Genomic DNA, 5,230 nt, shown 5'->3' on the forward strand with positions numbered 1-5,230 from the left:
GGGGCTATTCCGCTGGGGGCGGGGCGCCGTTCGCGGGACCGGGACTCAGTTGGCCCAAGGGCAGATGGAGCGGATGGTGAGCCTCCGTCCTACAGGTGGACCTACGCGAAGTGCAAGTGCGCAAGGCGACGAGGACACTGAGACCCGCAGGGCCATCTGTAATGTTGCCCGAGGGTTTCCTGTTCTCCCTGAAGCATCGTAGGCAATGAAGGAAAGGAGAAATCGGGATGGACCCCGGGGCTTGCTGGTGGCCTGCATGTGGAACCAGTCCAGGCTAGGCCATCTGTAAAGACAAATGCGACACACCCCGTGGCCACCGGCTCCGGGAGGCCAGCCCTCACCTGCAGAGACCAGCCAGGAGGCAGCCCGCTCTAGGTCAGACTTGCAGAAGGTGTGTGGACTAAAGGGTCCACGTGCTGTTGACAAGCTCAAGGAAGGCTTTCGTGGTGGCTTTGCAAACTCAGAAACCTAAAGTAACCACAAAGGATGGTCTTAAATTAAAACCTTTTAACTAAAAGCAGTTTATGGCAGGTCCTAGGCTAGAATCTTCCCTGACAAAAGTCAATCTTTACCTTAGCTGAGCCTGCCTATTGTCTTTTGCTTCTACCAAAGCAGACCCCTCAGGGCACAAGGGTGGAGACCATAAATCCTCTATTGTTATGTTAATTGTTGACTGTTAAGTATTCTATACCCACCTATGTAAAAGATGTGCGTGTCTATTATTAGAGGCAGAAATATAATATTGGGGAGTAGCTATTAATTATAAGAAATAAAATAAGAAATATTAATCATGCTCTGTTAACCATTATTGTTTTGTTCTGATTAAAGAAAGCAACATAAACCGATGAACAAAAACAGATTTAGAGACAGAGAAGCATCGATCAGATGCTCAAACCTCAGAGGGAAGGTAGGGGAGGGCGGGGTAAGGGGGAGAGATCAACCAAAGGACTTGTATGCTTGCATATAAGCATAAGCGATGGACGCAGACAACAGGGGGTGAGGGTGAGTGCAAGACTGGGGGGGTGAGGGGACAATGCGGGGGATAAAGACACATTTGTAATACCTTAACCAATAAAAAGTTTAAAAAATAAATAAATTAATAATAAAAGCCAACCATAAAAAAAAGAGAGCACATTCTAACCTGGCTGGGAGTTGACGCCCTGGGACATCAGAGTGCATTCCATCCTCCTGTCCCGAAAACTGCCCATCATTACGGAAAGACAAACAATCTAATCCTGGAGGCACCTGCTCTTTACAACCCCCAGCCCCTATTGCCTGTAATCTGGTCCCAGAGGCACCCCCCTCTGCCACCCCCACCCCCGTCCCGCCTCGGAAAGAAAACTATGGGAAATAAACCTTCTAACCCCCAAGCTTTTCTCCCTAAAGAGCTCGAGCTGCAGGAGTGCCCTACAGGGGCCATCCCACTTTGTAAAGAAAAGAAAAAAAAAATAGTAAAGTCCTTGGTAACTTTGGAGTCCTGCTGGTTTAACTAGTAGAAATGATTAAGTATCTAGGTATTTTGAAATAAATGTATACTGAAATATTAATTAATCTGAGTTTGCCTACTTTTGACCTTTATCACAGAAAAGCTAGAAAACACACCTGAAACTGTTAGTGAACGTTTTTTTTTTTTTTTAAATAAGAAATATGTCTCTCAAAAGTGTATTTGCCAATGTAAAGAATGCTAACTGCTTAATTTTTGGTGGTCACCCAATATAAGCAGCTGGCTTACGGGGAGAGGCAGAGCAGATTATTATGGATGACCTGCTGCTCTCCCACGCTGCCGGCATTATTGGAAGAAACGCTCATATATGATTCAACCCTGTCTCTGCTTAATTGGCTCAAGTAGTGCCAGGCAGCCTGGACCCCCTCGCTTGTCGGGTTGCACTACCATTTTACTGTTAAGTATCCTGCACCCACCTATGTAAAAGATGAATGTGTCTATCTATCATCTTACCTGCCATTCCCAGAGACTACCCACCTGCTTTGCTTTCTCCCATCTCCCTAATCCAGTGATGGCGAACCTATGACACGCGTGTCAGGTGACACGCGAACTCATTTTTTTTGGTTGCTTTTTCTTTGTTAAATGGCATTTAATTATATAAAATAAATATCAAAAATATAAGTCTTTGTTTTACTATGGTTGCAAATATCAAAAAATTTCTATATGTGACACGGCACCAGAGTTATGTTAGGGTTTTTCAAAATGCTGACATGCTGAGCTCAAAAGGTTCACCATCACTGCCTAATCTATCACCAATGGATTTCATGTCACCCACTTACGTCTTTCCCCTTGATTTGCAATGTATAAATAAGGTGCAAAACTGCCATTCTCTGGACTTGTATTCCAATCCGTTAATTTTGCTTCCCTGCAGTTGTTGACAGTTTGGCTCAAGTAAATTCACAAAAACTCTCTTAGGTTTGAAAGTTTCTTAAGTTGACACGTGTCTCTAGCAACTGGAAGCCCCATAGCAACCCCTGTAACAATCTGCCCTAATGGACTTCCCCATTTCTGTCTCAGCTGCCAGCTCAGGACCCACCAGAAGCTCCAGACCCACCAGAGAAAGCCAGAATGCTCCCCGATCGATCGGGGTTCCCTGCTCCAGGCTCAGTGGGACCCCAGCCTCCATCAGGGCACACTGGAGCCCCCCTTTCTACCATGAAGTCTCCCTCTTCCCTGCCTGCTTTTGGATCTCTGCTGGACCCAGCGACAGTTGGACCCCCACTACTGCAGCTCTGATGACACAGCCTCTGCTGTCCTCATCTGAAGTCTTCGTTTTGTTAACGTAAGAAACATTCAAACATGTAAAGAATTTTTGTGAGTTTATTTGAGCCAAACTATCAATTGCTGGGAAGCAGAATTTCAAGGCATTGAGACATTGCTCCGAAGAATGGCGGATTTTCTCTTAGTTTTACAAATTCCCATCAGAAGGTGACATGAAATCCATTGGTGATAGATTAGGGAGGTGGGAGAAAGCAAAGCGAGGAAACCTCTGGGATTGGATAAAACGTGAAATGATAGACACATGCTTCTTCTACACACGTGGGTGCAGGACAGTTAACAGTCCACAATTAAAAACACTATAACAATAACAATGAGAGAATTTGTGGTTTTGCCCTGAGCGGGTCCAGAAAAAAGGGAAGTTAGAAGTTATCCTGACATAACACAGGTATGTTATCTTAGACCAGTGGTCGGCAAACCGAGGCTCGAGAGCCACATGCGGCTCTTTGGCCCCTTGAGTGTGGCTCTTCCACAAAATACCACGTGCGGGCGCGCACGTACAGTGCAATTGAAACTTTGTGGCCCATGTGCAGAAGTCGGTTTTCGGCCTGGGCGAGTCTATTTTGAAGAAGTGGCGTTAGAAGAAGTGGGGGGTGTCGGTCGGTCGGTCGGTCGGTAGGTCGGGCGACGGGAGACACGGCGCAGGCGGGCCGCGGGATACGCAGCGCGGGGGAGGTGCGTGATTCATGCACGAGTTGAGTGAGCCAGTCAGTCAGCAGTCTCATGTGCAGTGGTTAGTGCTAGTCAAGTCCGCAAATCACGAGCGGGTGACAAAAGTACCTACTCGAAGCATAAAGTTACCTGTATTTTTCCAACCAGCTGCAAATCCTACAGGTATTTTTGTCATCAATTTAAGAATTGTAATTATTTTGTGTTGGTGGCCTTATTATTATAAAACGAAACATTTTTTTAGGTGCCCTGTTTGACATGGCTACAAAGAAGAAGCAAACTACCTATATAGTGTAAGTTTAAAAAATTTGGCTCTCAAAAGAAATTTCAATCGTTGTACTGTTGATATTTGGCTCTGTTGACTAAGGAGTTTGCCGACCACTGTCTTAGACAAAAAAACAATAGGCTCAGTAAAGATCGAAGTTGATCTTTGCCAGAGAAGATACTGTCCTAGGACGTGACTACCCACCATAGCCTGCTTTATAATTAAAGGTTTCCATTGCAGACCATCCTTTGTGGTTACTTGAGGTCTCTTGAGTTTGCAAGGCTGCCAGGCAGGCCCTCCCTGTGTTAGTGAGGTGAGCATGTGGCCGCCGTTTCCAGTCTAGATAAGGCTGCTCCTGAGAGGGGCACTCACTCAGCTTTCTTTCTGGATCTGCAGGCACTGGCCTTTCCTTCTGAGGGGCCCTCAATTTTCATTCTCATTGATTCAATGAGACACCACCCTTGACCTAGCAGTGTTGGGGTGGTACAGCAGAAAACACACAGGGAGCAGCTGCCCCACAGACACGGGTGGCACTCACAGAAAGTGTCCACGCCACACCGCTTCCCTCCACACCCCTCGCAGGCTCCTCTGCTAGGGAAGCTGCCGACACCGAGTCTTCCAGCCCAGTAAGGGTGCTTCTCCATTAGCTGGGTGCTTCTCCATTAGCTGGGTGTTCTCTCGTCTCTCTCAGCAGCGTTCTGTAGTTCAGGGTAGAGGGCTTGCACAGTTTTGTCAGACCTATCCCTAAATATTCATATGTTAACGTTACTGTAATTACCATCATTGTTATATTTCATTGGATTGTTTATTGCTAGTATTTAGAAACATAATTGATTTTTGTGTCTCACACTGCAACCTGCTAAGCTCATCGAGATGTGTAAATTTTATAGGCCCTCTGAGTCTCTACAGGCCATTACCCAGAAATGTAAGTGAAAATATTCCTTTCACAGCCTGGTTTTCCCTCCCCAGGTAGAACTCTCTACAAGCCCCCCCCCCACCCCCCCACACACATGTTTACTCTTAAAGGGAAACCACTGAACCTGGCTGGCCAAGGTCAGGGCACATACAAGAATCAATGTAAATAAGTAGAACAACAAATCGAAGTTTCTCTTGCTCGCTTTCTCTCAAATCCATAGATAAAACATTAAAAATAAATAAATAAAAGCCTTCCTCTTTGTGCAACCCCTGGGAGTGCCTTCTAGAGTTGGATGGGTTGCTGCCTGGTTTATGGGTGGATTGTAAAGCCAATTCGATCTCCAAATGCACTCGGTTGAATTTGTGTTTTAACATGTTACGGGGAAAGGTGAGCTTCAGGAGAGCCAGCCCTGTTCCCTCGCTGTGCGCCACAAAGTTCCGAGCCCTGGCACGTACGCTCCCACCTGACCCTCACAGCCACCGGCCGGCAGGCTGGACCACTGGTCCTTTTTCACAAGCAGAGGGTACCTTTTACTGAAGTAAAGGGCGCTGCGTGACTCAGACTGGAAGGAGTTCCCTGCCATCCACAGGACAGGCCA

This window comes from Myotis brandtii, unplaced genomic scaffold (genome assembly GCF_000412655.1).
Source record: "Myotis brandtii unplaced genomic scaffold, ASM41265v1 scaffold604, whole genome shotgun sequence".
In the NCBI taxonomy this organism is placed as follows: Eukaryota; Metazoa; Chordata; class Mammalia; order Chiroptera; family Vespertilionidae; genus Myotis; species Myotis brandtii.